Source organism: Notamacropus eugenii, chromosome 2 (assembly GCF_028372415.1).
Source record: "Notamacropus eugenii isolate mMacEug1 chromosome 2, mMacEug1.pri_v2, whole genome shotgun sequence".
NCBI classification, from domain to species: domain Eukaryota; kingdom Metazoa; phylum Chordata; class Mammalia; order Diprotodontia; family Macropodidae; genus Notamacropus; species Notamacropus eugenii.
In genome coordinates, this window is record NC_092873.1 from 486,978,612 (window position 1) to 487,003,063 (window position 24,452).

The following is a 24,452-nucleotide window of genomic DNA, read 5'->3' on the forward strand; positions in this document are numbered from 1 at the left end:
GAGTATATTGTATTCATTCAGGTTTTGCTGAACTGATTGTAACCCAATTAATCAAACTTCTTTCACTGTTACTTTGGTTGCACTAAGACGCTCTCTACCCTTTCAGTCTACCTAAGGGTGAACTATGTTTTTCTTGACAGAGTAAACCTCATTAAGATACATTCCATTATTATTATGTGCTGAGCATATTACACTTTAGCATTAGTAACTTAGTGAGATTTAGTTTTGATAAAGAAGGGAAATGTGTCTGAATATCCTATATTAATAGGATTTTCTTAAGAAATGGATGAGTGATTTTATAAGGAAGGATCTTTCATTGTTAATGATTTCTAAACTGCCAAGAAGAAAGCTGTGGTCCTCATCTGTTATCATCCCTTATTCAATTTCCCTGAATTTGGCATGAACAAACAGTGACCTGAACTATAAAAGGTTATTCACAATAGAATTACTGATATGTTTGAAATTTAGGAATTCAAAGTTCAGCTAATGTGCTCTGGACAGCATTCCTACTCAGTAATGGGAAGAGCACCTCCATTAAAGGATGTTATGCTCCACACAGATACTTCTCTAAGACTGCATTATGGAAGAAACTTTTCAAAAAATAGTTAAATTTCCTTTCAGATATCCTATTGTGATATTCAATTTTAAATATAAAATTAGAACCTCTCTACCTTTTCCTGTTCCTCAACTACCAAAGCAAAACAATAAAAAAAAAATAAACAGAATTAAAAGCCACACTATTTTTTTCCTGTGAAAGTGAATTCTGCTATACAATCTAGCTGATGAATGTAGTATTCTCTATGTTACCCATGTTACTCATTGCCCAGATTATGTGTATGAAAGAATGGAGTGTGGAGAGGAGAAATTCTCACCAATGATCTCTAGCACCAAGAATAGCCACATTAGGTTCAGTGGTGACTTCCAATTGAAGGGGATAAAGCTGATGATAGCTTTAGTTAATAATAGAATATTTTCCAGAAAATTACTTCAGGTACAAAGTAATGGATATCAGGTACATTATAATGATTTGTTTCTTCCATTAGAGACTTCCAAAAGTCACACAAAGGTTCATTGATAAGAACTCAACATATGAAACAGTAATTATAAAGTTCCACTTTGCTCTCCTGGGAGAGAGGGACTGCTAAGTAACTTGTGCAGATGGAAAACAATCATTTTCCTTTCATCTTGGATCCAAACTCTATGAGGAACTCAACCAAGTTCCATATCTTCTCTTATTAAAAATTAATTAGTTTATTTTTAGCTTTTAACTCTTTTGTAAGATTTTGTGTTTTAAATTCTCTCACTCTTCATCTCTCCACTTCTCTCCAAGATGACATGCAATCTGATATAGACCCTACTTTTGAATTCATACCAAACATATTTTCAAATTAGTCATGATGTACAGAAGAATTGGAACTAATGGGAGGAACCATGAAAAAGAAGAAACAAAACAAAACAACAAAAGAAAAAGGAGAGCAAATTTTATGCTTCCATTCACATAGTGAGTTTTTTGGAGTTATCTTGCACTGCATTCTTGCATTGCTGAGAAGAGCTTAGTCTATTCAAGCTAATCATTGCACAATGTGCTTGTTACTGTGTACACTGTTCTCCTGGTTCTAGTAATTTCACTCAGCATCAGTTTATACGTCTTTATAGGCTTTTCTGAAGTGTGCTTGCTTATCATTTGTTATAGCATAGTAGTATACCACTACGTTCATATACCACAACTTGTTCAGCCATTTCCTAGTTGATGGACATCCCCTCAATTTCCAATTCCTTGTTACCACAAAAAGAGCAACATAAATATTTTTGTACATATGGGTCCTTTTCCCATCTAAGGTTTTTATCTTCTGACCAGTCAGACATGCATTATTCATCTTTCTATTGATGACCACCCCCTTTGGAGAGGTATGCAGCTATAGAAGTTACTTCCTGTTCTATAACTAGCACTGAGACTCTCCAAGACTTTGGAATTCTGAAGCTCAGGAGATAACCACAAAGTGTAGAAAAATCCAAGTCAGTATCACTGTTCAATAATTTAAGCTACTATTTTAAATATACAGTAATAAATCTGAGATTCAGAGAAGTTACACTATTTTGCCAAATTCCCATTTTATCCTAAGCAGGATAGGAGGAGATGTAGGATAAGGAGATGTAGGATAAATGGAGTGCCTGCCCTTATGGAAACAACAGTCTATTTGGAGTCCATAAGTATACAATATGCATGAAAAAGTTCAGAGGATCATAAAGTTAGAGTTGAAGAGAGTTTCAGTGTCATTCATTCAGATCTCCTCCTCATTGTATGGATGTCAAAACTGAGACATAAAAATAATGTTCTATAGGCATTTCAAATTCAAAATGTCCAAGACAGAACTCATTGTCATTTGTCCTCTTCCTAACTTTTATTTCTATCAAAGATACCAGTATCCTTCTAGTCACCCAGGTTCATAATCATAGTCTCATCCATTCCCATACACTCTCTCTTTACTATATCCAATGCCTTTGTCTTTTTAAATATACTTCCACCAAGTGTTATATCTGTTAATTACTCCCCACTAGCATAATTTAAGCTTTCATCACATTTCACCTAGCCTAGACTATTGCAATAGCGTCCCAATTTTTCTTATTTTTATTTATTTATCCATCTACCTGTTTTCAACATTCATTTCCACAAAATTTTGAGTTCCAAATTTTCTCCCCATCTCTCCCCTCCCCCCACCCCAAAACAGCTTGCATTCTGATTGCCTCTTCCACCAATATGCCTCCCTACTAACACCCCTCCCTTTCCTTGTCCCCATCTTCTCTCTTGTCCTGTAGGTCAAGATAAATTTCTATACCCCATTACCTGTATTTCTTATTTCCCAGTTGTACGCAAAAACAATTCTCAACATTTGTTCCTAAAACTTTGAGTTCCAGCTTCTCTTCCTTTCTCCCTCCTCACCCATCCCCACTGAGAAGGCAGGCAATTCAATATAGGCTATATATGTGTAGTTTTGCCAATGACTTCCATAATAGTCATGATGTGTAAGACTAACTACATTTTGCTCCATCCTATCCTAATCCCCATTTCTTCTGTTCTCTCTTTTGACTTTGTCCATCCCAAGAGTGTTTACTTCTAAGTGCTCCCTCCTCCTATTTACCCTCCCTTCCATCATTACCCCCACTCTGCTTATCCCCTTCTCCCTACTTTCCTGTAGTGTAAGATAGATTTTCATAACAAATTGAGTGTGTATATTATTCCTTCCCTGAGCCAAATGTGATGAGAGTAAGCTTCACTTTTTCCCTCTCCCCTCCCCCCTTTCCCCTCTATTGGAAAAGGTTTTTCTTGCCTCTTCTATGAGAGATAATTTGCCCCATTCCATTTCTCCCTTTATCCTCCCAATATATTCCTCTCTCACCCCTTAATTTGATTTTTTTAGATATGATTCCTCCCTATTCAACTCACTCTGTGCTCTCTGTCTCTGTCTGTCTGTCTGTCTCTCTCTATGTGCATGTGTGTGTGTGTGTGTGTGTGTGTGTGTGTGTGTGTAATCCCTCCAACTACCCAGATATTAAGAAAAATTTCAAGTTATTTTTCCATGTAGGAATGTAAGCAGTTCAACTTTAGTAAGTCCCTTTTGATTTTTCTTTTCTGTTTACATTTTCATGCTTCTCTTGATTCTTGTGTGTGAAAGTCAAATTTTCTATTCAGCTGTGGTCTTTTCATCAAGAATGCTTGAAAGTCCTCTATTTCATTGAATGCCCATTTTTCACCCTGAAGTATTATACTCAGTTTTGCTGGGTAGGTGATTCTTGGTTTTAATCCTAGTTCCTTTGACTTCTGGAATATCATATTCCAAGCCTTTCAATCCCTTAATGTAGATGTTACTAGATCTTGTGTTATCCTGGCTGTATTTCCACAATACTCAAATTGTTTCTTTCTAGCTATTTGCAATATTTTCTCCTTGACTTGGGAACTCTGGATTTGGCTACAACATTCCTAGGAGTTTCTCCTTTTGGATCTCTTTCGGGAGGTGATTGGGAGATTCTTTCAATATTTATTTTGCCTTCTGGTTGTAGAATATCAGGACAGTTGTCCTTAATAATGTCATGAAAGATGATGTCTAAGCTCTTTTTTTGATCATGGCTTTCAGGTAGTCCCATAATATTTAAATTGTCTCTCCTGGATATATTCTCCAGGTCAGTTGTTTTTCCAATGAGATATTTCACATTGTATTCCAGTTTTTCATTTTTGGGTTTTGCAATTTCTTGGTTTCTCATAAAGTCATTAGTTTCTATTTGTTCCATTCTAATTTTTAAAGAATATTTTGTTCAGTGAGCTTTTGAACCTCCTTTTCCATTTAGCTAATTCTGCTTTTTAGCCTCATTGGCTTGTTGGACCTCTTTTGCCAACTGAGTTTGCCTATTTTGAAAGGTGTCATTTTCTTCAGAATTTTTTTTTTGGTTCTCCTTTAGCAAGCTGCTGACTTATTTTTCATGATTTTCTTGCATCTCTCTCATTTCTCTTCCCAATTTTTCCTCTACCTCCCTTATTTAATTTTCAAAATTCTTTTTGTGCTCTTTCATGGCCTGGGGCCATTGTATATTTATTTTGGAGGTTTTAGATGCAGAACCCTTGACTTTTATGTCTTCCCCTGATGGTAAACATTGTTCTTTCTCAACCGAAAGCATGGGAGAGAATACCTGTTCACCAAGAAAGTAACCTTCTATAGTCTTACTTTTTTCCCCTTTTTGGGCATTTTCTCAACCAGTTGCTTGACTTTTGGGTCCTTTGTCAAGAGCAGGGTGTAATCTGTGGACCTGTTCTCAGTTCCTCCAAGGTGTCACAATCAAGGGACAGAAGTTAATTCCACAACCTGGCTGGTGGCTGAGGTTCAGATCAGGTGCTCAGTTTCTCCAGGGGCTTTATGCTGAGTGCTCCAACTATGGGACACTGGATGTCTGCTGCTGCCTGATGTGGCCACTGCAGCCACTGTTGCCCCTGCCCACTGCCGCTGCTGCTGCTGCTGCTGCCGTTGCCTCTTGGGGCCAGGGCTACGGGAGGACCCTGCTTCCTTTTCTTGGTGGTAAAAAAGCCCTCTCACTGACCTTTGTAGTGTCTTTGTCACCTGTGGTTTGAGGCTTCCACACTCGAGGCCTGCTCCAGTCCTGTTCCTCCCAGTGCCAGGCAGCCAAGTCTAGGCTGTGTTCTGCTCCGTGTCCAGTGCTACAGACCTTTCCCATCAATCTTCCAGGTCACCCTGGGCTGGAAATCTCTTCCACTTCTTCATTCTGTGGCTTGTGCTGCTCTAGAATTTGTTGACAGTCTTTCTTTACAGGTATTTTATGAGCTGTGGGGGAAGAGCTAGTGTATGTGCATCTTTCCACTCCACCATCTTGGCTCTGCCCTGATTTTTCTAACTCCCTCTCATCTCTTCCCTCCCCCAACCATTCTCTGTTCTTTATTCTCAAGACTTGTGGTGTGTATGTTTCCTCTCATAGGATGTAACATCCTTTATTGCAGGGACTGTTCTGATTTTATCTTTGTATCTTCAGTACCTACTTCATTGCTTCACAAAAAGTAGATGTTATGAAATAGGGTCATTGATTGAATGCCTAAGTTCATAATCTGTTTATCTTCAAATTCTGCTGTTAGGTGGCCTCAAACCCAATAGTTTTTCTATTGAAAGAAGACAAAAGAAAATTATACATGATATTTTGGTATGTAATGCATCAATCAAATGTTATCATGCCAATATTTCTCAATTAAAGTTAGCCTGATATCTAAAAAAAAGGATTTGAAGGAATAAAGATACTGTAAATAAGGATTGTTTTAGGAAAGATATGTTTGCTTATAAAATGGAGAAGGGAAAATATTTATTAACAGATTACTGTATGCAGAGTACTCTGCTACATTTCTTTTGGTGGTGATGAAATTGTCAAGATGCCTCTCCTGAATGATGGATACCAAACTAGGCAAGCAGGAAGAAGGTCAAATGTCCTGGGAGATGCTTTTCCCAGTTTCTTGAGCACAGGATCCTAAGCAGCCTTTATCAGAGGTGCTGATCAAGGTGAAGCCAATGACTTGATCCAAAAGACATGTACTGCCTCCTGTCTAGAATTAATCACATGATTCCTTTACAAAAGCATATTACACCTCAACTTCATTCACATATTTTTTTTCTTTTTAACCTTATTGTTGAATCAATATTAGAAAATCCTGACATATAGTCTTTCTCCAAGATTTGTTGCTTAATCAATTTTCAGTCATGTCTGACTCTGTGATTCTTTTCATGGTTTTCTTAGCAAAGATAATGATGTGATTTGCCATTTCCTTTTCCAGCCTTATTTTATAGATGAAGAAATTGAGGTAAACAAGGTTAAGTGACTTTCCCAGGATCTCACAGCTATGAAATGCCTAGCCTTGATTTGAACTCATGAAGAGGAATTTTCTAAACATGTTACTCTATGCACTGAACCACTTAGCTGTCTTCACCACTTTTAGAAAACTGTTAATTCTCTTTTAATCTTTTTCTTGAATCACTCATTTCTTTTCCCATTTTTTCCTCTACTCTTCTTATCTTTTTTTTTTCTAACTCTGCCATTAATTCTTGTTGGGCTTGGGTCCAAATAGCATTTTTCCTTAGGACTTTGCTTATAGTCATTGTACCATTATTGCCTTTTTTAAAGTTAATGTCTTGGTCTTCCCTGCAATTCCATAAATGTTTTTATGGTCAAATTATTTTGTTATTGTTTGCTAATTTCCTCTCCAACCTATTTCTTGAGTTTGAACTTTATGTTAAAGTCAGGTTCTGTTCACTTAGAGGTACACAGCAATAGCCCCAAGCTTTAGGCTTTTCCATGCTGCTGTTTTCAGAGCTAATTCTGAGATGATCTGTATGGTATTTAAACCATATTGTATTATATGGTATTATACTGCTGATGGTATTTAAAAGATGCTTTTCATTCTCTGTGATTTTTAACTATACATAAACCATGAATATGTTTCATAGAAATTTTGGAAGTAACTTCTATATGAAAAAATATAAAGTATTATAACTTTTCCTATAGTTTTAAAAATCTCACTATATAATATATTTTCATAAGTAGATTTTACTTTTCTTTGTTTAATAAATGATCTCACAGATGGGGAGAGGAGAAAGAAAATTCATGTCTACCTTTCCACTTTGCTTAATTTTCTTATGATAATAGTTATACATTGATAACATACATAGAATTCCACTGATGACTCATCTCTCCTTCACCCTACTTCCTGTATTTGGAAATAAGAAAAACATCTCCCCACTTTTACTTATTTAGTATTCTGTTGAGGAAGAGTCAAAAAGAATTATATGCATTCCAAAAGCTCATGTCATTTTATGAAGATGGCAGTAGAGTGAGTATGTTTTATGGAACAGTTCATCATCTACGACTAGAACCATTACCTCATATGAATTTTGGTTGCGCTATACAAGGCTTTTCAACTATAATAAATCATTAACTTCCAACATGTGTAAATTAGTCTCATAGCTAAGAATCCATGATAGAAAAGCCCTGTGTGAAGATGAGTTCACTCTCTTTTGAGTACCTGGCCTATAGATTTCAAGTTTTGCTTTCAATTTAAATGTAACAAGTTTTCCTTTTCTTTTTTTAAAATCACATGAAATGAATCCAAAGAGGTGTTTCCTTAAAGACATGAGTAAAGACATAGTGCGAATTCAAGAACAAATATTTGTTATGTACCTACTATATGCCTGGTACTGTGTGAAATATGAGGGAAGGTAGGGGGAAAAACAAGCAAAAAAAAGTGTGTATGTATACACCCATTTGTATATATGTCTGATATGCTTGTAAGGATGTGTGCATTTATTTCTGTGTATTCTCAGTGATATGTACTATATATGCATATGTCTTTTTTATATAAACACTTTTTTTTAGTTTAATCGCAGAAATTGGCCACTCTTTGGATTTCTAATAGATTTTCCATATGACTGAAAAGATACAGAAAACTAACATACAGACATAACAGTAGAGACTGCATCCCATAAGTAATCGTCACTAGTTACATGAGTCAGAAATATGGAGAGCCACTGGAAGAAAACAGCCAGGATTGTAAAATATTTTGATATCATCTGAAGGAGTTTTGGACATTTACTTTGAACAAGAGACATGTTAGGAAGGGGATGGGGTTATCTGCTAGTATTTGATATGATGTCATGTAAAAGGGAGGTTAGACTTATTCTGGTTAGTCTAGAAGTAGCCAAAGTGAGATGAAATTTAAAAAAAGCAGACAAACAAACAACTTTATGCTTTATGGATAAGCTTCCTAATTAATATACCTATTTAAATATATTGGATTGGTAGGGAATGATTCCAATGTATTCAAGGTCCATATATAAAGGCTAGTTGGTCATCTGTCAAGTATGCTCAGGTATGGGTGAGAGTATCTCTGAGCTCCTTTGCACATCAAAGATTCTCTTGTTCTGATAAGATGGGATCTCAGGACTTAGATTCAGAAAAGCGTATTGGGATTTGACTGAACAAATCACTTAACTTTTCTGCAACTCAGATTTTTTTCATCTGTAAAATGAAAATAATAATATGTACCACACATACTTTGAATTTTTTTCCTGAGAGTCAAATAATATTTTGCATATGAAGTGGTTGGAAGTAACAAAAAATTCTCCATAAATATAAACTATTAATTATATTTTTCTTTCCTGTATCCTTTAAATTTAGTCAGCTAGGTTGCTCAGTGGATAAGCACTAGGCCAGACCTGAGTTCAGATTTGACCTCAGATACTTACTATCTGTGTGACCCTGGACAAATCAAATGACTTCTATTTGCTTTAATTCACTGGGAAGGAAATAACAAACCACTCCAGTAACCTTGCCAAGAAAACCCCTTGGCTAGTATTTGTGTGCTGTGGTTCATGAGATTCACAGAGTCAGACAAAACTCAATGACTGAACCACACTCTTTAAATTATGTGGTTAAGGGGTTTTAGATGTATTCATTTTCCCCCTATTTTATTATTATTATTAACATTTTATTTCTTGCTATTACATGTAAAAGCAATTACTTAAATTCTTTAAAAACATACATTGAAAATTTTCTCCCTCCATCTCTCCTGTACTACCTAATTGAGAAGGCAAGCAATTTCATATAGGTTATACATGTGCAGTCATGCAAAACATGTATCCATATTAATCATATTGTGAAAGAAAACAGAGAAAACATAAGAAAGAAAAAGAAAGTAAAATTTTAAAAAGTATACTTCAATTTATTTTTCATCACAAATCCATTGGAATTATTTTAGATTATTATATTGCTGAAAATAGCTAAATAATTCACTGTTGATCATCTTACAATATTACTGTTGCTATGTGCAATGTTCTCCAGGTTCTACTCATTTTACTTTGTATCAGTTAATGTAAATTTTTCCATGTTTTTCTGAAATCATCATGCTTGTCATTTCTTATAACACGATAGTATTCCCTTAATCATATACTGCTACATGTTCAGTCATTCTTCAGTTAATTGACATTCCCTCAATTTCCAATTCTTTGCCACTACAAAAAGACCTGATATAAATACTTTTGTACATATAGCTCTTTTTCATTTTTTTCAAATGTCTTTGTGATACAGATGCACTGCTAGTACTTCTGGTTCACAGGGTTTGAATAATTTTGTAGTCCTTTAGGTGTGTGCATTAGTTGCCCTTCAGACATTCCCTCCAACATTTTTTTTTCTTTTTGGGATGATATTAGTCAATCTGACTGTTCTGAAATGGTACCTGAGTTATTTTTAATTTACATTCTCTAATCAATAATGATTTCTAGCATTCTTTATATGTTTATAGATATCTTTGATTTTTTTATCTGAAAACTACATGTTCATATCCTTTGAATATTTTAGCACTTGAGGAATGACTTGAATTCTTACGAATATGATTCAATTTTCCATTTATTAGAGAAATGAGTGCTTTATTAGAGAAATGAGTGCTTTATCAGAGAAACTTGTCGTAAACCCCCTCCCCATCCCAGTTTTCTGCTTTCTGTCTAATCTTGGCTGCATTGGTTTTATTTGTGCAAAACCTTTTTGATTTAATGTAATCAAAAGTATACATTTGGCATCTCATAATGCTCTCTATCTCTTGTTTGGTCATACTTTCTTCTCTTATCCATAGATCTGACAGGCAAATTATTCCATGCTCCCCTAATTTGCTTATGGTATCACCCTTTATGTCTAAATCATGCAATGCTGTCTGCAATGAACATGTATTTTATGGCAATATAGTAATCACAGTTACGGCTATTAACCTCTATTTCTCTCTGTAAAAGTAAGCACCCCAACATATACAGGAGGGCTTATTATCATAGGTTCTTAGATCTGCATGTCTAAAAGGTAAGTAACTTTTGAGGGGTCAGCAATCATTTTAATTAAGCACATGTATCATTCACTTAGTTCAGGGGAAAAGTCAGCATCCTGAACTTCAGAGAAAATACAGAGAAATCAGCATCAACAGACAGGGCTTCCAAGTGTCTGAAAGACAGACAGATAACTGACCCTACATATATGGTTACCAAAGAGAGAAGCACCAACCATGGGGCAAGGGGAGGGTTGCTTAATGTCTGCCCAGAGACTCTTCTGGCCAAACAAATACTTCCAATGAGTAAACTCCAAAGTAAAACCTCACTTCACAGTATTTATACATTTTTCAGAGTGAGAGAGCATTGCAACCCTTGAGAACTAGTGTCTCCTTAGAAAATGAACAAAAGGTGTGGGCCTCCCTTAATTAAGCTTCCATTAATGGGTAGAGCCATTAATGGGTGGAAAAGATCTTAAACTCTGATTATCATTACATTGGGCCCCAAGATCTTTCAAATCCATTATATAGGCAACTGTAATGTATCTAAATAGGCATTAACATTTCTTAAGTAAATACAACAAGATTCCCACAAACAAATCATGAACTTCACATTAGCAGAATATATAACATAACATCATTCTTTGGGGAGTAAGCAACCAGCTCCTCCTTCCGCAATCCAAAACGAAATGTTCAAATAATATTCTCTTGGAGGTATGTCCTTCTCCCCACACTGCCCATGTAGGCACTCTCAGGTACAGGCTCTAGCAAGCCAAGTCTCAGTCTTAACAATGCTCCAGCCCCCACTTTCAAGTCCTGAGGGGCAGCTAGACAACAACACCCTCAGGGTGGGGTCCTTTGGGGTACATGGCACTTCCCCCCACCTACCATAGGCAACTTCAACCCCTGGGTCCCAAACTGTCCCAGGAGAAGACTGCAAAAAATTACACTCAGTGCCTTTTTGCAGCAGTCCTCATCTTGCCCTATGGCTAAATTCTGAGCTCCTGGGTTCCTCCTTCAGCAGGAGCACACTGCTCCCAGCTCCCACCTGGATCTGAGTACAGGTAGCTCTCTGCTCCAACTTCCACTCCCATTCCACTGTTCACCTCTCTAAGTCTGACACACGGCAGTTTTCTGCTCCTACCCCAAGGCACCATTCCAAGTTCATGCTGCTTTAGTCTATATTTTGAATACAATACACTTTCATGAACTTCACCCCTCCAGCACAGTCAGGAGCTGGGCTAATCCACTTGAGCCCTGGCTCTGGCCGTCCCCACCTCCCCAGGCTCCACAGAGCCATAGCCACCACAGCTGGGAAATATCAGACAATTATCCCAGTGCCACAAAACACCATGCTTTCCTTTTAATTTACAGATCCTGCTTTGACTACACCATAATGCAAAAGCAAACACTCCAACATACACAGGACAGTGTGCCATCACAGGTTCTTAGATCTGCATTTCTAAAAGGAAAGCAACTTTTGAAGGGTCAACAATCACTTTAATCAAACACATATATCATTCACTTAGTTCAGGGAAAAAGTCAGCACCCAGAACTTCAGAGAAAATACTGGGAAATTAAAATCAATAGACAGAGCTTCCGACTATCTGACAGATCAACAGACAGATAACTGGCAGACCATACATACATAGTTATCAGAGAGAGAAGCACCAGCATCTGTGTTTTCAAAACTGGGAGTCTCTTTAGCAACTGCCCAGAGTCTCATCTGGCCAAACACTTCCAATGGGCAAGCCCATTAATAGGATGGGGAAGATCTTTAACTCTCTGGTTAGCATTACACCCTCCATTGTATTTTACCCCATTATATTCTTCTCTTTCTCTCCTTGCATCTAGTCCATCCTCAAAAGTCTTTTGCTTCTGACCATGACTTTTATCTGTCTGCCCTCTCCTTTCTCATATCACTTCCCTCCTATTTCCTTGTAGGATAAGATAGATTTCTATACCCAACTGAGAGTGTATGTTATTTCCTCTTTAAAACAAGTCTGATGAGATAAGTTTCAAACACTACCCCATTACCTCCCCCATCTTCTTTAGTGTAAAAGTTCTTCATCACTTCTTTTACGTGAGATAATTTATCCCATTCTATCTCTCCCTTTGCCCTTCTCCTAGTACATTCCTTTCTCACCTGTTAACTTTATTTATTTTGAATATCACTTCATCATACCCAACTCATACCCATGTCCTCTATGTATACTCCTAGCTGTTCTAATAATGATAAAGTTCCTAGGAGTCACAATTATTATCTTCCCTGTAGGAATATAAACAGTTTAACCTTAATGAATCCCTTATTATTTCTCTTTCCCATTTACTTTTTTATGCTTCTCTTGTGTCTTGTATTTGAAAGTCAAATTTTCTTTTCAGTTTTGTTATTTCATCACGAATGTTTGAAAGTTCTGTATTTCATTAAATATTCATTTTTTCCCCACAAGGATCATACTCATTCTTGATGGATAAATGATTCTTTGTTGTAATACCAGCTCCTTTGGCCTCTGGAATATCCTATTCCAAGTCCTCTGATCCTTTAAAATGGAAGCTGCTAAATCTTGTGTTATCCTGACTGTGGCTCCATGATATTTGACTTGTTTCTTTCTGACTATTTGCAACATTTTCTCCTTGACCTGGGAGCTCTGGAATTTGACTACACTATTCCTAGGAGTCTTCCTTTTGGGATCTCTTTGAGAAGATGATTATTATATTCTTTCAATTTCTTTTTTCCCATCTACTTCTAGGATATCAGGGAAGATTTTCTTGATAATTTCCTCATGATCTTCTATGTTGTCTGGTGGCTGGAAAAAAGACTGTTTCACCTCATTCTTTTGTTGGCTCTGCTGCTTCAAAATTTGTTTTGCAGTGCTATTTTAATATGGTTTGGAAGAGAATTTGGGAAAGCTCAAGCAAGTCCCTGCCTTTACTCTGCCATCTTGGCTTGCAGATTATTTTATTAAAAATAGGGACTACAAGGTGAAAGAGATCTAAAAATGTCCAGAGAATCATGGGAGCTAAGATTTAGAACTAGCGGGACCTTAAAAGGTTGAGTGGCACACCTTCATTTTCTAAATCAGGTATTTTGGCCCTCTAGTTACTGATTCAAAACACTTGGGTACTAGAATAAGAGTATGCTTCAAATTCAGGTTTTCTAACTTTTCATTTTATGTTTTATTTGGCCTATTTTTATTCATTATGTGTTTCTGAAATCTGACGTATCGTAATAAAAACTCAAATAATCATTGTTTTAAAAAATCAATGAGAGTTGGGCAGAGGTCCCCTTGAGAGCCATTTCTGGAAGGCGGAGGGGTGCCTCAGACTGGCCAGGGTAGGGTCTATGGGCATCAATGTGAGTCAGTGGAGGCTGGGACCAAGAGCAATCCTTATCCGTGTTCTCAGTAAGTGGCAGGAGCAGGGTAGGGGGCAGGCAGACAGTGGGAACCTGGCAGGTGCTACAGCTGTGGGCTCCAGGAGGCTGGGTGATAGGGAGAATGGCAGCTGGGCCAGCACCCAAAATTGGTTGGTAGGCAGGCAGGGTGGACAGGACCCCAGTTCTTGGGGTTGAGCTCCTGCTGCCAGCCCTGCTCTCATGGCTCCATAGGAGAGTAGCTCCTCCCCTACCCCGAGGTCCTTGTGGTGATCTCCCTGCCTATGAAATGGAAATCAAAAGAATAGGAGCAGAGACATGGTATATCTGGATTTGGAAAAGACCTCAGAAAGGATGGATGGAGGAAGCAAGCAAGCATTTACTAAGTGCTTGCTATGTACAAAGCTCCCTTCTGATCACTGGGGGATACAAAGAGAAAAGTGGTAAAGACCCTGCTTTCAAGGAGCTCACATCCTAACAGGCTATGAGCTGAACTCCAATCCAAAACTTGCCTAGGAGCATACAGTATTAAGCTTGAAGGGATTCACTTGTTTTACAGGTGAAGAAACTGAGGCCTAGAGGTGTTAGCCTCAGAAGCAGGGTTTGAACCCAGCTCTTGATACTCATAATCCGTGATCTTTTGCTCTTTAGAAGATGTCATGATGTGTAAAGAATAATAATAGCTAACATTCATTAGCCACCTACTGTGTGCCAGGTACTAATTTCTTTAGTAGTAATAATAATAGCTAACATTTATATAGAGCCAGCCTTGCGCTGGGCACTGTACTAAGTGCTTTACAGTTATCTCATATAATCCTCCTAACAGTCCTGAGAGGTAGGTGTTACTATCCCCATTTTACAGATGGGGAAACTGAGGCAAATACATGAAATGACTTGCCCAGAATGCCACAGCTGGTTGTTGTCCAATGATGGATTTTACTCAGATCTAGTACCACCTAGCTTCTTCTACTTGTGTATTCATTCATTCATTCATTCATTCATTCATTCTACAGCACCAAACACTAATGCTGATTGATGGGCAATAGGGAGTGAAGGCAGACTCTCATCTGCCCACAACCCTGATTTTCCCACTATGGGTTTCCACCAGATCACTAACAGGCATCTCCAGAGTGTGTTTCAATTTTGGCTGCATAGATTCCTAAAGTGGGCAATACTGCCCTCTGGCAGGCACTGTAATTATCCAAGAGCTGATAGTAGCCTCTGGTACAGTTGGTGGATGGGAAAGGGTGGTGAATAAAAACAAGGGGGTTGTGGAAGGAAAGAAGAGAAGAGAAGAAAATTTTGAAAAAACACTCTACATGTTTCATCTGTGGTGATAAAGTCATAGTGGTTACATTTTTTTTTCCCAAATAAGTGCACAAAATGCAAGTTATATGAAATAGTGGTCAAGTCTGCTGACAGGTCTTAACAAGCCAGTGTTGGCAGGCAGGGTGTCATTGTCTGGAAGTATAGCATGCATTGGCAGAAATATGTACATATAATGACTTGTTTACAACAAAATACTGTAGAGTTACATGATGCGATATTGCATCATCAAAATTTCAATGCAGGGAAAGAATTTACAATAAATTATTAAATTTAAGATGCCATTACAATTTTTTTTGGAATGATGCAAATTAAAACAAAAAGTTAAAAAAAGTAGATTTCCAGGCGGGCACTGAGTAATTTTTTTTTGAAATTTTTGAAAAAAGGCCAATAAGTTTGGGAACCTCTGGCCTAGAGCAACCAGATGAGAGCAAATAGAAGTAAAAAGCCTGAAGAGGGAGATGTCACACCTCTCACTGATGAAGCCAAGGGCCCATCAAGTGTCTCTTCCTTCTGATTAGTTTAAGTTATGCCAGTAAGCCGATAATTATGTATGCCAATATAACATATATAAATATTGGCATATAATTATGTAGTTCTGTTTTTCCCATCTTTTCCTAGCACCTGCGCATTAGGAATGCCTAGTGAGGGTTCTTGTGGGGGAGGTGACCTCAAGCCCTGGAATATATCTGAGCTTGAGGGTAGGTGGCATTTGGCTAACCCAAGGATGTCAAGTGGGGACAGGCTACCACAAAGTGGATTTTCACTCCCACCAACCAGATCCACTTGGTGAATGTGGACTTGGTACACATAAAGCATGAGGGGAAGTTCTTTGAGATCTCTTGCTACAAGAACAAGGCAGTGGGCTGGAGCAGTAGCTTGGAAAAAGATCTTGATGAAGTTTTGCCGAATCACTCTGTGTTTGTAAATGTACCTAAAGCCAAAGCTGCTGAAAAGAAAGATCTTGTGAGTGCTTTTAGAATCAATGACCAGACTGAAATCTATAAGCAGATTTTAACAAAAGGAGAAGTCCATGTGTCAGATAAAGAAGGATACACACAGCTGAAGCAGATGCTTAGGAATGTTGCAACAGTTGTAGCAGATAAATGTGGAAATCCTGAAACAAAGAAACCATACACTGTCATCCTCATTGAAAGAGCAGTATAGGCTATCCACTATTCCATCAAATCCAATAAGAGTACAAAGCAATAATAAAAGAATTGAAGGAAGATATTAAGGTTGAGTGGGTCCACATGAGGCTTCAATACATTCTACTTGCAATGGAGAGGAAAAGACTAAAAGAAAAACTCAAACCATTGATCAAGGTGGTAGAAAGTGAAGGCTTTGATGAACAGTTAGAAATCGTATGTCTAATTGGCCCTAGCTGCTTTGGAGAAATTGATGGGCTGATATGGAGGAAGACAAAAGGAAAAAAGTGTTTTGGGAGTTCTCACCTTGAAAGATGTGGAAGGAGATGAGAATTTGAATGACATCATTTTACTTATTAATGCAACACTAAAAGGTGTTCTCACTTCCCTCACCATTGTTAACTTCTGTCTTTGCTTTGCCAAATACTGCTTAATTTGGGGTTCCCATTCTTGTATGTGTGTTAACTAAAGTGACATATATGAATATTCAGTATAAAAAGCCTAGGGTGGGACAAATGCATCCTGGCTGTCAAGTTGGGCTAATATTAAAAAAAAACAAAAAACAAAACAAAACAAAACATGGTGAACCTCTTCCTGTTTGAAATTCTGCCTGAGTATCTAGGCTCTGTGTTATCTTAATTTTCAACAGTGGTCATTCCTTGTTAACGTTACATCCACAAAATTTATCTCAAAGTTTACACTAAAAATTCATGCTTTAGAAATATCCCTTGACAGAAATGGAATGTGTGCTGAAAGTTGTAAGTCTGCAATATTTCTACATGACAGAATTTGAATAATTTTAATTTGGCCTAACATTAAGCTGGGTATTGTGACTTCCTAACTGACTCTGCTACAAGTACATCAGAATTCTCACTTTGTAAACATTCTACCAAAATGTAAAAGACTATCTTTGATAAAAAAAGTCATTCATGTTCATTTTTAAATTTATGATATATATTAATGCAAATAAAGTTATATGTAAAATAATCTCTATTTTTATTAAACAAGGGACTATGTGTTTCTAAATAGTATATTCCCACTTTTTGTCAGTTTTACATTCTGTGTGATGTAAGACTGAGAAATAACATGTCTTCTTTTGAATTTGTAAAAGAAAGCTTAATTACTTAATACAAACATCCAAATGAATGGGCTTCAGGTTTTTTTTTTCTTAAAGATAAACTCCTAAAAGAGGTTACTTTACAAAAGATGAATGATAGCTTTATACAACAGAGACATACTTTAACAAAACAATATTTTTTCCTTAGTAGAAAAGCAAAAAATAAGTAAATTCTCCTTGTAAATAAGCCCTATATACAAGTGTTAAGTACTTCTCGATCATTAGGGTTATATGTCATAATCATGTGCCAGATGTCCTAATTAGGTCTTTCTCAGATACAAACATATCCCAAGACTAAATTATTTTATGCTAAAATTAAACTATTTATTAAAAATGTTTTTTTAAATTTTACATTCCTTCAAGTAGGACATAATATTCTTACATCCTAATATGTGTGGAAAAGAATATTAATGATGATGTTTGACATGTGCAAAGAACACCTAACAATTTTGCATCAACTTTCCTGTTGTTTCTAATATTTTTGTAATGTTTTTTCCTTATATAATTTACAAAGTGACATAGCATTAAATGCATTTATTTTTAAAAAACAAAAAAAATAAAGATTGAGAACAATGAAAAATAAGAACAATGAACCAATGAGAGTACATGTTTTAAAGACCATGATTCACCTACGTATTTCTTTGATCATGGTGGGACAGACAGTATCAGGCTGTAACACAATAAAAAAGCATGTCAGAAAAAGGGATTGCTGAACATGAAGGGAGACAAAATTCCTGTTCTAAAGAATCAGGAAAACAACGTAGATAGTATTCTCAATGACAGGAATGACGAGTTTACCTAGGGTGTCTGCACTGAGGTCTGGTTTCATGACCACTTTATATGGAAATGTACTTCAGGATGAAGTTTGGCATAGCCAGACACCTTAATACATTTGTATCAGCTTAAGCTTTTCCTTTTCAGAGCTAGATGTAGAAAGACAGTTTCTTGACATATCCTAAAGCTTCTGGATCACATCTTAGGGATAAAAATATGAAAGCCAACAGCTGCGTTTTGCAGACTGAATGTGATTTGCCGCTATTGACATTTAAGGGTGGGTGGGTGGACCCACCATGAGCAAAATAGCTACTGCCCTCTCCAATAATGCTCTTTAAAAACAAAACAAAACCAAACAAAAAAGTGATGAATTATTCATTCTGAGTGGCTATTTCAATAGAAGCTGTTCAGTGTCTATGAACAGTGCAATCCAGTAGAATCACACAAAATGATTTAAATGAAATAACCATATTTCTCTATGGGAAGAGAGAAAAGAGCCTCAACTGAATAATACACCATTAAAACCATAATGATTCAATGTTGCTAATGCTAACTTCAAATTAAACAAATCTATTTCTAAACTGTCATGACAAAAACAATAAACAACTGCTAGGCAACCTGTGTTTTCAATGGAAATTTAAGGAATACTTTGAAAATATAAGAGCATAGAGTGCTTTTCCTCTTTCTTTCCTTCCATTCTGTTTTCCTTTTTTCTTTCCTTCCTTCCTTCCTTCCTTCCTTCCTTCCCTCCTTCCTTCCTTCTTTGTTTTTTAGTTAGTTTTACTCTAGTTTCTCAGAAGACAATGAGGTGACTAAAAGCATGATCTAGTGTAGAAATTCTTAATCTGGGATCCCCAAATTTTAAAAATATTGATAATTTTTCAAATATAATTCATCTTCTTTGTAAACATAATAATTTTATTTTGTTCATTCAAAAACTTTTTGAGGAATTAATAAGCTATATAAGGCTGTGAAAAGGGTCCATGTCCAAAAAACAGAATTTAAAAAATTTAAGAACTTTTGGTCCAGTGCCAAGAAAAAAACACTCTTTAATTGAGAGTAGGAACTAGATTCTAGTTTAAACTCTATCACTCTCCAGTTATGAAACTTTGGGAATGTCACCTGGTGTCTTTGAGTTTCAGTTACTTTATTTGTCAAATGAGAGGGTTGACTCCACAGTACCTTGTAGCTCTAAAACTCACTTGTTTTTATAGTGCAAATAACAAAATTTCTAAAAATTGCTCCTTTGCTAAACCTGTACACCCACCATAATATCCAAAAGATAAATGAAAAGAAAATGTACGAAATTATTCCAGTATTTCACTGTGTGGAGGAGAACCAGAGTATTCAAAGATGATGTCAGGGGAAGACAAGCTTGGGTAGGTTTTACTCTCCTGGAAAGGTTTCAGGTATGGTTCTCACAATAGATCTTTTTGTTTTCTAAGGATTAGACTAGATAAGCACAGAGAGGTCAATATGCAATGGGATAAAGACTTGCTGATCAATTTTTCCCCCCAGGAGAACCCAAAAAAACAAAGAAAATTATAAAATAGTCTTAAATCCTATCTAGCATCCTCTCTCCTATAGTGATGTTGACAAAGGGTGGAAGAATTATAGTTCTTAAATCATCTCTAAATATTAATTTAATTCTTGGTACTTTAAATATAAAGTAATTGCCCAGTGACTGAAGACTGCACAAAAAAAATTAGAGAAATTTAGACATGTGAGCCTTAACATTTCCTTGATTAATTAAACCAAATTTTAAAAGGAATCTGAAGCTAAATGCAAGAATTGGCCACAGGTTCTCCTTGGAGAGAAAAAGAGGGAGTTGATTATATTGAGTATTCAGCTTGACTATTCACATGAGATAAATCAAGTGAGTGGATGATTATCTGTTGTCTAGATTATAACATTTACTTAGACAACATATAAAACTTATACATGCATCATCAGTACATCTGTCTTAGCAAAAGACTTTCCACGAACAATGCACTGTTCTCAGAACTGAACGGGTTGAATTCTGTGCATGTGTGTGTATGCATCTGTGTGCATGTGTGTGTGTGTGTATGTGTATTTATAGGAAGTTACACAATAGTCTTCCTGAAACAAAGTTCTCCCAGCAAAGGTCAATTTTTGACATATTTATTTTGTGATCATGAGAAATGGAATATTACATTGTTTGAAGAATTAAAGTGAAAGTTATGCAAAGATTAGTAGAAAATATATGTGGCAGAAATATATAGGCAAATATTTCTGACCTAGGAAGTATTACAATTGAAGAATGAAGCAATAGGTGTGGTTTAAAGGATATCCTAAGTTATCACAAGGGGAAAATATGATAAAAATTCAATTGTAAACTTATAGTTATGAGGGATAAAAATGGACAGTCTGTGTATTCCAATGACAGCCATACCAGATTCAAATATCTGGAGGATGGAATTACAAAGTCTTGAGTTTGAATCCTGCCTCAGATATTTTCTAGCTGTGTGACCTTTAGCAACTCACTCAGATTCTCTTGTCTTCAGTTTCTTCATCTGGAAAATTAGTAGGGCAGATCTTATGATTTCTAGCTCTAAATATATAATGCTATGATCTTCCTCCAGAGACTTCTAAGTAGATATGAACTGAGTAACACAGGATGGTGAAACATGGGCAGGTGACTTTGTTGGAGAGAATTTCAAAATCACTTGAGATCACAGAGTTATCTGACATATTAAGGGAAGATAACTGACAGTAAAATTCTTTGTATGATATCAGATAAGTCAATTTATCACAAAAAAGATAATGTCCTCAACAAATGTTTCAAATGTATTATATGACCTTCCTTGAGGAGAGCAAAAGAGAAAAGCATAAAATCTGACTTGAAACTTAACATAAAAAATACCAAAAAATGAAACCCAAAACCCCAAAAAACAAACAAACTGTAAGATCTTGCAACTGATCCCTTAACTTCCTGGCAAATAGAAGAAGAAATGAAAGCAGTGTCAAATTTTATATTCTTGGGCTAAAAGATCACAGCAGACAGTGATGGCAGTCACAAAATTAAAAGATGTTTGCTCTTTGAAAGGAAAGTTATATTGTTTTCTGGGAGCTAAGATAGCTGAGTAATCAGTGAATCCCTGTCCCTCTCCCATATTAACCTCTGAAAAAACAGAAAATAATGGCTCTGGAAAAATCCTGAAACAGAAGAACAAGTGGTAAGACAAGACGGAGCAGTCCTTTAGGCTGGGAAACTTGAAGGATCAACAAGAAAGGTCCATCTCATTCAGGTAAAAGGAGAGAACATTCCAGAACAGGAAGCCTCCCAGAAAGCCAGCAACAAGCCCCAAATCAGCAAATAAATGGGAGATCCTGAGTCCCAGCATGATGGAATAGGCAAACATCAACATGGAGAGCTCCCCCCTCCCCACTCCTCCACATGCCTTAGCATAGCTAGGGAATGAGCAGACTCTAGCTCAGAGAGCCACCACATACTCTAAAACATTCCCAGGCAAGCAGGCATCCTCAAGCAGCCAGACCCATCTCTAATTCAGTGCAGCCTATGGTGAGCAGGTGTCATCCAGTGGCCAGATCTCCATGGGTTTCAGGACAGCCCTGGGAAAACACAGAGAAACCCCACCTGGCCTCAACACACACCAAACACTACCACTAGGTCCCTAGTTCAGAATCAGACCCCTACAGCTTCCAGCTGCCAGCACTTGAGGCCCCAGCACAGAAAGTAAGTGACTAGGCCCCAGACGCCTAGCACAAGAAGCTTGGGACAATGCCCCCTGTGCTCTAGCAGGAGACCTCAACTTTAAAAGGAAAGAAGGAAACAACATGAGCAAAAAGGAAAAAAAAGACAAAAAACCAAAAACCTATCACTAACCATACACAGTTTATAGGGGGGCAAAGAAAATCAAAACACAAATTTAGAAGAGGACAATGTTGTCAATATACCTACATGTGGAACCTCAAAGAGGATGATGCATTGGTCTCAAGCCCAAAAAGCCTCCTTAGAAGAGCTCAAGAAGGATTTTAAAAGTCAAATAAAAGAAGGAGGAGAAAATGGAAAAAGAAATGAGAGATAAGTAAGAGAAAGTCTGAGTCAATAACTTGGAAGAGGAAGGACAAAAATTGACTAAAGAAATCAATTCCTTAGATAGTACAATAGGTCAAATGAAAAACAAAAACAAATCTACAGAGGGAAACAACTTCTTAAAAAAGTAGAATTGGCCAAATGGAAAAGGAGGTACAAAAGTTAACTGAAGAAAACTATTCCTTAAAAATTAGAATTGGGCAAGCGGAAGGTAATGACTCTGTGAGACATCAAGAATCAGTCAAACAAAGTCACAAGAATGAAAAATACAATAAAATGCAAAATACTTCATTGGAAAAACAACTGATCTGGAAAACAGATCCAGGAGAGATAATTTAAGAACTACTGGTCTACATGAAAATCATGATCAAAACAGAGTTTGGACAGCATCTTTTAAGGAATTATCAAGGCAAATTGCCTAATATCCTAGCACCAAATGGCAAATTAGCCATTTAAAGAATCCACCGATCTCTTTCTGAACAAGATACCAAAATGAAAATTCTAAGGAATATTGTAGTCAAATTCCAGAATTATCAGGCCAAGGAGAAAATACTGAAAACAGCCAGAAAGAAACACTTTAAACACTGTGGAACCACAGTCAAAATTATGAAGAACCTAGCAGCTTCTTCCTTAAAGGATCAGAGGGCTTGGAATATGATATTTCAGAAAGCAAAGCAACTCATTTTACAACCAAGAATTGACAACCCATCAAAACTGAGCTTAATCTTTCAGGTAAGAAGATGGACATTTATTGAAAAGGGGGACTTCCAAACTTTCCTGATGAAAAAGAAAAACAGAGTTGAACAGAAAATCCAATCCTCAAATACAAGACTTAAGAGAAGCATTAAAATGTAAACAGGAAAACAACAATTGTAACAATATGTTATTTGATAAGATTAAAATGTTTACATCTGTACATGGGAAGATGATACCTGTAACTCTTGAGAACTATATCTTTATTATAATATTTAGAAGGAAGATGCATAGAAAGATGGTGTGGGTATAAATTGAGTTTAATGCAATGAGAACAAATCAATTAAAGAATAAAAAAAATTATACTGGGAAAAGAGGAAAGAAGAGAGAAATTGGCAAATTACTTCTCATGAAGAGGTACAAAGACTTATTACAGTACAGGTAAGGAAGGGAGGGAGACAAGCGTTTGAACTTTACTCACGTTGGATTTGGCTCAGTGAGAATTGGGTATAGAAATCTATTTTACCCTATAGGAAGTAGGAGGGGAAAGAAGGAAGACAAGCAAATGGGTGGATAGCATGCTATAGTCCATGGAGTCAGAAAGAGTTAGACAATATTAAATGACTGAACAACAACAAAAACAAGCAGCTTATATTTCAAAAAATGATTTTAGGCTTTTATAGAGGATTCATTTTGACTTATTTTACAGATTTTTATATTTTCTCTTTACTTATATTTTTCAAAATAAGTACGTAACTCTATATGACTATTTAGCATCAAGCAACTTGTGTAACATTTTGTTTACTAATATAGTCTGTTTGTTTCTTTTTCATATTCTATTACCTGGAATTAAATTGAAAAACCTCTGCTATTCTTGCAATTTTATTTTCATTCACTTCAGAGGACTCCTCTTGGTTATGAACTTTTATATATCTGTGACTAACAATAAATGCAAGAACCTAAGATGGCTGAAGGTGAATTTGACTCCATAAGTGATCCTTGGAGAGATTTCTATCCATCATGTTCAAATAGCTCTCCTCAATTCTATTTTTATGTAACTACTGCTGCTACTGCTACTACTGCTACAACTACAACTACTACTACTACTACTATTACTACTACTGCTACTACTACTACTGCTACTACTGCTACTACTATTACTGCTATTACTACATGAATCATGTGCAACATTCATCATTATTTGAATTTCCACACCAAGAATATATTTTATACAATTATAACAGATTAGTACAAATTAAAATACATTGAGCTTCTATACAAGATTAGTTATTAGCACTAATTAAGGAAAATTGAATAAGAGAAGTACAAAGCCACATCCTGTGAAAGGAAAGAAGAGAGACAATAAGGATAGCTTCATAGAAGAGATGCCATTTGCTGTTTTAAAGGATGAATGGTATTTTATTAGACAATGACTGTAAAACAGAGGATTTCATATATAAGGAACAACCATGCAATTCCTTGAGCAAACAAAAGGGAATGTGGTACAGGTATGGGCACTGATACACAGTCCAAATTAGAGTATAGAATATTCCATTAGAGAGGACTTAAGGTAGAATAAGGCTGGAAAGGCAAGG

General features: G+C 36.4%; 1 pseudogene; it reads left to right on the forward strand.

Annotated features, from left to right (window-relative positions):
- Positions 1-13,691: 13,691 nt before the first annotated feature.
- Positions 13,692-16,664, forward strand: LOC140523210 (ribosome maturation protein SBDS pseudogene; annotated as a pseudogene).
- The last annotated feature ends 7,788 nt before the right edge of the window (positions 16,665-24,452 follow it).